We start from the raw sequence: 12,970 nt of genomic DNA on the forward strand, positions 1-12,970 counted from the left end.
TACTGTCTCCTACAGGCTTTTGAGGGGAGATCAATGCCTGGTATACAGGGCCTTGTCAGACCTCTGTCTGATGGACTTCCTGCATATCCACAAAACAAACAGTACAAGAATTACCCATTTTAAAGACTTAAACCTTGCCTGTGATATACATAGAACCTGCTGGAGAGATAGGTATGTACCCCAGAGACTACCCTATCTATGGAACAGGCCACCATCCATGTGAAGCAGAGTTCCTCCCAAACCCAATTCAAGAGCAACTTGGACAATTGGATGGAAAACCAGAAATTCAGCCCTGGTTTGGCACCTACATCTCTAATGCAAACAGGTAGCCAGTAAATGGTTCATCTCCCAAGCCCATTCTTATACTTTCCAAGGGTGTCAGAACTTCTCAGATATTTGGGATGCATGGCTATCTTAAAAAGTCCCTTGTAGTCATTAGCCTAGTAAACACCTATGAGCCTATGAACCTATAGGTTCATAGGTTCATAGGTAGGTACTAGGCTATTGGCCCTAGGGCCTATATAAGCCTAGCCAAAGGTACCCTGGCTTTCGCCACCCAAGAAAATTATTTTCCTGTGCCACTGTTGAGCAGAGCCACAGAAGTGATCCCTGGGGTGAATTTCCTATCTCCCATCCAATCATCAAGATTTTTCTTGAACAGTGCTAATGAGGTGCTTTGTTTGATATAGATAGGTAGTTTGTTCCAGAGTATGGGAAGTCTCTGGGACAGGAATCTATCCCTCCAGCATGTTCTGTTTATTGTGGTGATGAGGTTTAGGTCCCTAGAGCGTGTAGCTCATAGGGATTGGGATTTCTTTAAGTGGAGCATGTCTAAAAGCTCTGGGTTTGACATAGCTTTGTGTGTCAGGCAGAGATCGCCTCTGAGTAGGCGATATGCAACGGAGTAAAGCTGCAGTTTTTTGAGACGGCCTGCATAGGGCATCTCTTTGAGGCTGGTAATCCTCTTTGGGAGGTATTTCTGTGGCCTTTCCAGTTGTTGTAGATGCCTTGTGAGGTACATACCAAAAGGGGCATTGTACTCTATAATGGGTCTAATGAATAACGAGTAGAGGGGAACAATGACCTCTTTTTTTCTGGATGAGAAACCTTTTGTGATGAGGTGTGCCACATAGAAGGATTTCCTGACTACTGTGGCGATGTGATTATCAAAGGAGAGACTACTGTCCACCTGTGTCCCAAGGTCTCTTATCACACTTTCAGTGTTAAGTAGACTACCACCTATGTGGTAGTTCATGGGTACTGAGTTTTTACCAAAGGAAATGACAATGCACTTTTTGGCATTGAGCTTGAGGCCATGGCTTTGACACCAGGCATCTGTCTCAGCAAGGCCTTTTTGTAGGATGTCCACATCTTTTGGAGTTTTTATTATGGCTCCTAGTTTGCAGTCATCTGTGAACTTGGTTAGCCAAAGACCTTCTGTGTTGGCCTGTACTTCAGAGAAGTAGATACCAAACAGGAGAGGACCCAGGACTGAACCCTGTGGTACTCCACTTTTCACTGGTCTGAAGCTGGATTTGGAGTCTGCTACTTTCACAGTGTGGGTTCTGTCAGTGAGCCAGTTGGCAACCCATCTTGTGACATAGGGATTTATACCTAGTTTAGTGAGTTTATCTATAATTCCAGAGTGGGGGATGGTGTCAAAAGCTTTGGCGAGAACTAGATAGGCTGTGTGAACCACCTTACCCTCGTCTACGGCTTTGGTGACTGCTTCAAAGAAGTCTATCAGGTTTAGAAGACATGATCTGCCTTTTACAAGCCCAAACTGGGTGGGGTCCTGAGTTTGGAGATTACCAATGTCATTGTTTATAAGTTCCATGATGATACGCTCCATAGCCTTGCAGACCAGGCTTGTTAGGCTAATTGGGTGGTAGTTTCCGGGGTCTGTGGTGGCTCCCCCTTTGTGGAGTGGGATAACTGTCACTCTGCGCCATTCAGTGGGCATATAGCCTGAGGTGAGGCTATGATTGAACATGGTACTTAGGTGGGGTGCCAGTTTGTTCTATAGTTCATGTAGAACACAGCCTGAGATGTTGTTAGGTCCCATGGATGCTGTGTTCTTGGCTTTGGATAGTGTGTTTTTTACCTGTGCAGCCGTGATTACAGGAGCTTTGCATTCTTCTGGTATAGAGATGGGCCCTTTAGGGGATGACAGAGGGGTAAAGTTAGCACTGAACCTATCTGCCAGGATATTGGCAATATCCGTTGGTTCTGTATATTTAGTGCCATTGTGCTGTAACTCAGAGCAGATCTGAGTGTTGCCATTGAGATTCTTGACATAGCTATAGAATGCTTTGTGGTTGTTTTTAGAGTCAGTGGCGATTTTGTTATCATAACTAGCTTTGGAGGATTTTATGAGGGATCTCAGCTTCTTACTGAAGCTGACCAGGGAGTTTCTGCAATCATGGGATTTTACGCTTTTTTGCAACAGTTTCTTTCTTCTGTTGTAGAGTTTGTTTATGGCAGGGGACCACCAGATTGGTTTCCTTTTTTTTGGAGGATAGCATCTTGGTTCTGTTAGGGATTGCACGATCCATGCACTCATGTAAGTGCTTATAAAGTGCATTTGTGCAGGATTCAGCAGTCATACCTCTATTGTCCGTCAGCATGGGTGTTGTGAAGTTTGCCACTTCTGTCTTAAGAAGCGTGAAGTTGGCTTTGGAGAAATTTTTTACTGTGGTTTCCCTAATGGGGGGTGGGGGAGGGATGTGGATGTCTAGGGTGATTAGCTTATGGTCGGATCTGATCAACGAGGAACTGACCTCTGGTGTGGAGCACCGGTTGCTCATGTTGGTAATAACCAGGTCTAGGATATTACTGCCCCTGGTGGGGGTGTGGATAAGTTGATCCATGGCATTGGAATTTATGAATTCCAGAAAACGTTGAGCACAAGAGTTGATACACGAGTAATTTTCACAGTTAATGGTAGGGTAGTTGAAATTGCCCATTATTAGGGTGTTAGGTTGTACCCTAATATTTTCCAGTGTATTAAGAAACGAGGAATGGGAATCCTGGGGCATGGTGGGGGATCTGTAGCAAGCTACAATTTGGATTGCAGTCTTGCCCAGAGTTAGTTGCACTTGGATAATCTCGGATGCATTATGCTGAGAAACTAGCCTGGAGGTGTGGATATCCTTAATGAATATGGACACATCTCCACCTTTAGTGTTTCGGTCCAGGTTAGGTGGCCGAAAGGTGTGGTATGAATTATAGCCTGGTAATGCAGGGGTACTCTCTGGAGCCTTGAACCAGGTCTCTGTCACTGCAAAGACGTCGATGTTCTCCATTTTAAGGGGTGCCTCGAGAGAGTGCATTTTGAGGTTTAGACTTCTGGCATTGAGTAGCAATACCCTCAGATTCTTCTTGCCTGTACCTGTTAGGGTGGTAAATTTGTCATTTGAACCTTGCCTAAAAAAGGCACTATAGGGGTGGCTAGAGCCTTAGCCAGTATCCGGAATCCCAGGGGTGACAGGTGCAGGCCATCTCTGGCAAAGCATCGTGGCTTGTCGATCATGTCATCCCAGGCAGACAGATATTGGATCCCCTTAGAATGACACCAGAAGCTTAGCCAATTGTTGAAGTCAATCATTTTGTCCTTGTACTGTGGTATCATTCTGGGTGATGGCAGGATGCTACTCAGGGCTAGGGTCATACCTGCCTGGGCTACAAGATCTGACAGCTCCTCCATGTCCCTTTTCATGTAGTGCAAGGAGGTACGTCTCAGGTCATTCACACCAACATGGACAATGACAGAGTCATATTTGTACTTGTTGTGGAGTGACCTGAGTGCATGTTATGTGGCGGATCCTGGCACCCGACAGGCAGCTGACAGTAACTTTCTCCTTGTTCAGCCTGGTGAGTGGAACATCAGTGTGCCTGACTATAGAGTCACCTATGACTAGAGTGTTGGGTACGTTGTTATGCCTTATGGGCTGTGGTTGAGTGGCACACTGAGTTTGTGGGCTATGTGTCATTTGGGTTGTGTTGGGGGGTGGAGGTTGCTTGTGTTTCTGCTTTGGAGATCCCTGTTGCTTGGGCAGGTTTTTACTGAGAGCCTCCGTGAATGTAGGTGTGTGTTTTGTGTTTCTATGTGTGTGTTTTGGTGGTGTAGGTTTTGAGAGACTATGTGCTGAGTGTGGTGTCGTGCAAGTGTTTACCTTCTCCTCTTGACTGTCTAGTCCAGTCTTGGGTGAAGAGAGCTTTGCTTCCAATTTGGCTATATAAGTGCATCTCTCACAGGTTGTAGTGTTGGGTGGTAGGAGGTGAGGGTTGTCTGTGTACATAAGGCAATTACTGTATTGCCCCAAGATGCCCATATTCAACAGCTAGACAGGAGAAAACACCGGGGGCTGACCCTTAGACATGCCTGGATAGGTGCTTATTTGTTAAGTACTAGAAACTGTTTTCCTCTAGACAGTGAGGAAAGTTGAGTGCTGTAGTAATTTGTAGCTTATTTAGTGCTTACAATAAGTTCTGAACAAGTGCTGAAACAAAAAACTGTCTAGTTCTAAGAAACAAAATTAAGCTAGAAGGCTTCCTTTCAACACAGAAAGGCTTGGACCCTAAAAGCCTACAAATAGTCTTGGACATAGCAAATCTATATCCAGGCTAGACTACCCACAGGAAAGGCAGGAAACAAGCTTAGAAAAAGTTTTTTTTGTTAGTGGAAAGAGAGAAAGGAGTAGCAGAAACTAAGCTGATTGGCCTTCTCAAATGTTCTCCCTGTACCAGGTAGAATGAGGTAATGACACTAGACTGGGAGGAGTGTCCCAGATCAAATTTACACTACGGGTGGGCAACTGCAAAGCCACCAACTATAAAAACACTATACCAACAGGGAGGGAGAGTGGGAAACAAACTGCAGAAATGTTTCTCACAGCTGAAAATCAGCAGTGAGCCTTTAAATGAAAGTCTTAAACAGCTAAAGGAGCCTCTAGAAAACATAGTTTAACTGCAACAAGTTATCGGAAACAAACAACCCAACAGATGCTTAATAAAAGTGGACAATTTCCAGTTAATACCTCACACACAGTGAAACTAGCTAGAAAAATACACAGTACACAAAGTGCTATAAATAACAAAGAAATAAAGAACAAAATAAGCAAAAAAACAGGATACTTAATGTTATATATTATAGCTTCAAGTTTGCTGAGTGTCCTTCCTTCGATTAGCTCAGTGTAAAATGGCAGAACACTCACAACTGAGCTTCTTAGGTAACAGAAAGTTGAAACCTGAAACAGCTTTTAAGAAAGAAATCTCAAAAGAACCAATGAGGTGCTTAGTCTAAGTTGTAGTCCAGGTGACCTCAGTCAGCCAATGACCTCAAACAATTCTCTCTCACTGAAATGCCTGTTGGCTTTGGCTAAACCAAGATGTCCCTGAATATGTGCTCAGACACACAGCCTCCACAAACACTAGGCCCAAATACAAGCCTGAATATGGAAATGCTACAAATATCCCCACTACCTAGAAACAAACTGCAGAAATGTTTCTCACAGCTGAAAAGCAACAGTGAGCCTTTAAATGAAAGTTTTAAACAGCTAAAGGAGCCTCTAGAAAAAAGAGTTTAACTGCAACAAGTTATCAGAAACAAACAACCCAACAGATGCTTAATAAAAGTGACCTATGGTACATGGTTCTGAGGCTGGCTTCTGGGGGAATGGCATGAGTCATGCCAGGTTGATAGTGGCCTTACAGCTTCACTCCCCCCTTGTTTTCCCCCTGTTGCTATTCATGGGCCTCAGCTCTCCTTATGTTAGCTCCAGTTTGACTGGTGGCCACATCAAGAGGTATGTGGTTTGGAAAGGAAGAATTAATGGGGTTTGCCACCAAGTCCAATATAGCTTGTGTTACATATCCAGTCCTGTAGAGGTCAGATGGAACAAACTTGGTCACACCAACTGCCATTTGAGTTAATGGTTAATGGTTGTGGTTGATATGTTACATATGAATTACTGTGGCATCGTTAGTGGTTGTCAGTAGCATTATTCAATTAAAGGTCGCAAAGACAATGTGTTATGAGTATTGCCTCAGCTCAGTGGAAAAGCCCAGCTAAAGGTGAAAATCAAACTCCATAGGCAGTATCTGTGAGGTAAACACCGTAACCATTAAAACAACCACTGATATTATAGATAGTCACCTTCATGTTTAAGCACAGTACTAGGCATCTATATCAGGGAGAATGTCACCTACCTATAACAATTAGCAATGAAAGACAGAGGGCAGACTGACCTTACTGCATGGTATCCTCTTATTAAAAACTATTCTGTGGAGTTATATAGTGCTTTAAAGAAAAGATGAGACTAATGGGGGATAAATCCAATGAACACTTCTTAAAAGTCCATCTGATTACACAAGATTTACAAGATACACAGCTGCTCATGTTTCCTTTTTTAAAATTCCAAATGCTGAGTTAGTTCTTTTCCTCATAGTTCAATATTTATTACAACCACTATTAAATTACTTTTTTTTCTTCTGTATACCAATAAGCCAAAATAACATATGTTTCTTTTGTATACTTATTTTTCTAAAGGCCATACTTTGCTACTTTCTTATGTCAAGGTGGTTATTACTACTAACCTGTTTTTGAACTTCCATTCCAAGGCTGTATTAAAACTTAGCAGTATTTGCTATTTCTTGATTCTGCAGCAAACAGCAATTAGATACCTAGTTCAGCTGGCTAAACAAATAATTATTTTTCTCAAGATCACAAACTCCAGTTACAGATCAATACATACGCAGTGAAATAGAACATATATATTGATTCATCTTATCATGTAATCATTTAGTTATGAAGGAAATGAATGTCTAGTGGAAAATGTGTCAGGTGCAAAACAAAGACACTGAAGGAAAAAGAAAGGTAAGTCTTTGCTGCTTGACAAAATAAACTAACAAAGTGCATTTGAACCAGATTTGATTAGTTCAATTTTGCCCCAAGAGATAGTGTGACCCAATCAGGTTATAACCAGTGCATTTGTTTTAAGACACACCAAATCATTTTTCTTTTGAAGATATAAATAAATAAAACATTGCTGAGGTTAGTTGAAAAGAGTTAGTGTTGTTTCTTAAAATATGCACATTTGCTTCAAGTCATTCATAGCACTTGCAAAGTCTAAGAAAGGAATTATAGTTGTAAATTGCAAGTTTAATGCGTTTTATGAATAGCTGCTTAGAAGTCTGTTGCCATATGTACCCAGATGTTTACATCCACAGGTTGAAAGTTTGCTTTCCATTAGAAAGGTTCAAACATTCAGCAGAAAACAGTTGTCATGACTAGATGTACAAAAGGTGACATGCCACAACACTTGTATTTTATCTTGATTAACTTTAGCACAGTTTAAAATACTTTTGAAAATGTTTCATTTATTTTGATTTCTGAATTGTGACAGCTAAGAAGTTTTCAGCAAAAAAAAAATGGCAGCATCTGTAATCCATTTGTAGTCCGTCCCCAGTACAATTCTTAAAAGAGAAAAACCTTATTTGGAGTGTGATACATTTAAAAACAAGAGGAGAGGAGTAATAGTACATCTGTTTATATAAGAAATCAGGGACTATGGAACTTTATTCACTGCGGTATTTCGCTACACATGGCTTTAATCCTACATCTGGTCCTGTTGTTTTATGAAATATTTCCCACAGATGATGTCAATTATGATTTTTGTCCTGGTTGTTGGTTTATGGAGTTTTGGAATAAGACAAAATGAAACAACCAGAAAAAGAACAACTTATGTGGTCTGCACTCTGACAAAATTATAGTTTAGTGATACACATCTTACATGAATAACTCTGCTAATGATTAGCAGGAAACATTGCTGAGTTTATGAGCAGAGATGTGGGCTACTCCACACAGATGTTTGGCTCTAATTTACATTCTTGTTTGTTGTGTATTTACATGCAGATGTTCCACAGTTTATTTTATGCCCTGTGTACTTGCCAGTAGTAACTCTATGCCTGTGCTAAGATTATAAAACATCTGCCAGTGATACAGGTGGAATGCTTTCATGTAATGCATATGTGCCACTTAGTTCAAAAGCTGAAAATACGAGGTTTGTAAGTTACTATGCATTGAACTTCCACCCAGAATTAATACATCAGTTAAAGAATGACAAATTCTCAGAAAAGGAATGAGTTTTTCCATTTTCACCCTACAAAGGCACCCTGCTGTATATGAGCTGAAAGACTAATGAAATGTTCGTTTAGAGAATCAGAATATTTAAATGCTCTCTTCCTGGTGTTTAACTCAATATTGTTTTGATGTCACTATCAATACTTTGCACATTTATTTCTTAACTGAAAAAGTATAGCTGTCCTTCCATCTTGGGATGAAAAAGGAAGCATTTGTCTTTGTTTTAAATAAACAAAGCAACATGGTTTCCATTCATAATTTGAAACTACAGGTATAAAGATTCTGACAACAACAAAAATATGTTCAATCTTGTTATCAATTTTAAGGTCATAATATGTAGGTGGATATGGTGGCATGCACACTTTATAAGGACAGCAATGAAAAATGAACTAGTATATAGCAAATATTTATGAACTGATATCAAATTGGCAAATATTCTTAATTCATTCATTCATTCATTTATACCATTCTTTGGTGCATCTTATACAGGACTGTGACTAAACTCAGCACATGAAGTCAGGCCATCATCCAAGAGTTGCTTTGCAAGTAATGATCTGAAACATGAAACCAAATGTCTTCAAGTAAAACCCAGCTAAAATGTCTCCTCTTGATGAGACGTAAAAGGTACATCTGTTTACGGACATCACAGGTGTGTGCAGACTCATACCCACACACACAAACACACACATGTGTATGCATACACAACCCTACACATATAGATGCACAGACACACACACACACACACGCACACACATACATGAAAACACACACACACGCACACACAAACGCACACACACACACACACACACACACACACTACCTGAATCTATGTTCAGCATGCAAATTTTGAAGCACACAGCAAATTTAGTATACTTTACTATACTGTACTATTAAATGTACTAATTATTGTTGCCCTGAGATTCACTGCTCTTTTGAGTGTCTGTTATTCTTCTGTCCAGTTCTTTTAGCTTTTGGCCTGGGTTGTGACTGAAAAGGGTGGATGGATCAGTTTTCTAGCCCTGTTCTCACAAATAAGTACATAGGTTTATAGGTGTGTACTAGGCTAATGGCTCTGGAGCCTTTATAAGCCTAGCCCATAGGATTACCCTGGCATCGTAGCACCCGACTTTAGTTCCCAGTGCCTCTGTCAAGTAGAACCACTGGAGTTATCCCCAGGGTGACTTTTCTATTTTCCATCCACTCTTCAAGATTTCTCTTGAAGAGGGCCAGTGAGGTGCTCTGTTTGACATGTATGGGAAGTCTATTTCATAGAATGGGCAGTCTCTGGGTTATGAACCTGTCCCACAAGCACATTCTGTTGATTGTGGTAATGATGTTGAGGTCTCTGGAGCATGTGATGCGGAGGGACTGGGATTTCTTTAGATGTAGCATTTCCTAACAGAGCTGGGTCAGACATGGCTTTGTAAGTCAAGCAGAGATCGCCTCTAAGTAGGTGATATGAGACAGAGAATAGTTGGAGTTTTTGAGTCTGTCCATATAGAACAAGTGTTTAAGGCCTAGAATCCTCTTTGTGAGGTACTTTTGTGACTTTCCAGTTGTTGTAGGTGTCTAGTGAGGTACATGCCAAATGGGGCATTGTACTCGATGACTGGCCTAATGAGGGAAGAGTAGAGAGAGATAATTACCTCTTTCTTCCTGGATGCAAAACCCTTAGTAACGAGATGTGCCACATAAAAGGACTTTCTGATCACAGTGGCAATGTGGTGGTCAAAAGAGAGATTGCTGTTAACCTGTGTTTCTAGATCTCTTATAACACCTTCTGTGTTCAGTGGACTACCATCGATGTGGTAATTTGTGGGAACCGGGTTTTTCCTAAAGGGGATGATGAGGCTAAGGCCATTGTTCTGACACCAGTCGGTCTCAGTGAGGCCTTTCTGTAGGATGTCAACATCACTTGGAGAGTTAATAATAGCTCCCAACTTGCAATTGTCTGTGAACTTTGTCAGCCAAAGTCTCTTCGTGTTGGCCTGGATTTCAGAGAAGTAGATACCAAACCAGAGAGGACCCAGGACAGAACCCTGTGGGATTCCACTCATGACTGGTCGGAAGTCTGATGTGGAGTCAGCTACTTTCACACTGTGGGTTCTATCTGTGAGCCAGTTTGCAAGCCACCCAGTGATATAGGGGTTGATGCCAAGCTTAGTGAGATTTTCTATGATTCCTGAGTGAGGAATGGTATCAAAGTCTTTGGCCAGATCAAGGTAGGCTGTATGAACCACCTTGCCTTCATCCACAGCTCTGGTGACTGACTCAAAGAAGACGACCAAGTTGAGCAGGCATGATCTACCCTTCACAAAACCAAATTGTGGGGGATCCAGAGTTTGGAGATCCACTATATCCTTATTTATTAGGTCCATGATGATGCATTCCACAGCTTTGCATATCAGTCTCATCAGGCTAATGGGGTGATAGTTCCCAGGGTCTGTAGTTGCTCCTCCTTTGTGGAGAGGGATGACTGTAGCGATGCACCATTTGGAAGGAACAAAGCCTGAGGTAAGGTTGTGATTGAACAGGGCACACAGGTGAGGTGCCAGTTTACTCTGTAGTTCATGTAGAACAGAGACAGTGATATTGTCAGGTCCCATAGAAGCTGTATTCTTGGCCTTGGACAGTGCTGTTTTAACCTGTGCAGCAGTAATGCTGGATGCCTGGCAGTCTACTGGTATTGTGATTGGTCCTTTGGGGGGGGGTAAAGTTGGCACTGAATCTGTCGGCCAGTATATTGGCAATATCTGTTGGCTTGGTATAGGAGGTACCATTGTGCAGTAACTCAGAGCATATCTGGGTATTGCTGTGGAGATTCTTTACATAACTATAAAAGGCCTTGGTCTTTACTATCTGCTGCAATTCTGTTTTCATAGCTAGCTTTAGAGGATTTGATGAGGGATCTCAACTTTTTGTTGAGGCTGATAAGGGAGTTTTTCCAGTTTTGGGACTTCAGCTTGTTGAACATTAGTTTCTTCCTTCTGTTGTAGAGTTTGTTTATTACAGGGGACCACCAGATTGGCTTCCTTTTTTTGGAGGACAGCATCTTGGCTCTGTTGGGTATGGCAAGATCCATGCATTTGTGTACATGTTCATACAGTGCATTGGTGTACGATTCAGCGGTCATGCAACTATTCTCCATTTGCATGGGTGCCGTGAAGTTAATCACTTCTGTTTTTAGGAGCCCAAAGTTAGCTTTGGAGAAGATTTTTGTGGTGGCTACTTTTGCAGGGAGGGGTGGAGGTGGAGGGGAGAAGGATGTGGATTTCCAAAGTGATTAGTTTGTGGTCAGATCTAACCAGGGAGGAGTTAACTACTGGTGTAGAGCAACGGTCGCCCATGTTAGTAATGACCTGGTCAAGGATGTTGCTACCTCTAGTGGGAGTGAGAACAAGTTGGTCCAGGGCATTGGGATTAATGAATTCCAGGAAACATCAGGCAAGTGTATTGGTACATGAGTAGTTTTCCCAGTTAATGGAGGAGTAGTTGAAGTCACCCAGTATGAGAGTGTTACGTTGGACCCTAATATTCTCCAGGGTGCTAAGGAACGTGGAGTATGAATCTTAGGGCATGGTTGGGGACCTATAGCAGGCTACAACCTGAATCGCTGTCTTACCCAATGTTAGCTGCACTTGAAGTATCTGTGATGTGTTATGTTGGGCTACCAGTCTGGAGGTGTGTGCATCCTTTATGAATATAGAAACAGCACTGCCTTTGGAGATTTGGTCCAAGTTCTGGGGCCGAAAGGTGTGGAATGAGTTATAGCCTGGTAGTGCAGGGGTGCTTTCTGTTGCCTTGAACCAGGTCTCTGTTACAGCACAAATGTCAATGTTCTTCACTTAAAGAGTACTTCGAGTGAGTGCATTTTGAGATTTAGATTTCTAGCATTGAGCAGCATGACCCTCAGATTGTATTTGTTTGTAGCTGTTATGGTGATAATTTGGTCTTTGGAACACCACCTAAAAAAGGCACTATGGGATGGCAAGAGCCTTTGCCAGTATCCAGAAGCCCAGTGGTGACAGATGCAGACCATCTCTGGCAAAGCATCGAGGTCTGTCAATCATGTAATCCCAGGTAGAGAGATACTGGATCCCCTTAGGATGACACCAAAACCTTAGCCAATTATTGAACTCAATAATTTTCTGCTTGGACTGTGGTATCATTCTGGGTGATGGTAGGATGCTGCTCAAGGCTAGGATCATACCCACCTGAGCTACATAATCTGAGAGCTACTCCATGTCTCTTTTCATGTAGTGCAGGGAGGTATGTCTCAGGTCATTCACACCCACATGTACAATGACAGAGTCATATCTGTACCTGTTGTTGAGAGACCTGAGTACATGCATTATGTGGTGGATCCTGGCACCTGACAGGCAGCTGACTGTTACTTTCTCCTTATTCAGCCTAGTGAGTGGGACATCAGTTGATTTTCCCTTTCTCTGACATTAGCACATTATATGGCTTTGAAGATGGACTGAAGATAATTGCAGCATGCATATTTCTAAAGCAACTTTCTTATAGTTCTGCAGAAATTCTGTCTAGATTGCATCATTTTGTGTGCACATTTTGCAAGTTTGTTTAAAGCTTTTTTATAATGACAGAAAAAAAGAGGTCATATATTCCTCATATTTCCACTTTCAAAACATATCAGCCACATGAAATGCAATTCCAAGATGTCTTCTTAGTTACCTCTGTGAGTCACTTCAGTGAATGATGTGCTATATCCATGGAACCTAGAGAAAATAAGTCTCACATTTATTGTTATAAAAGGATATCCAAAAAAAGAAAAAGACCAAGAAAAGAGGTTGCAGAGATGGCCAC

Source organism: Protopterus annectens, chromosome 1.part2, assembly GCF_019279795.1.
Source record: "Protopterus annectens isolate FY-2018-M chromosome 1.part2, PAN1.0, whole genome shotgun sequence".
In the NCBI taxonomy this organism is placed as follows: domain Eukaryota; kingdom Metazoa; phylum Chordata; order Ceratodontiformes; family Protopteridae; genus Protopterus; species Protopterus annectens.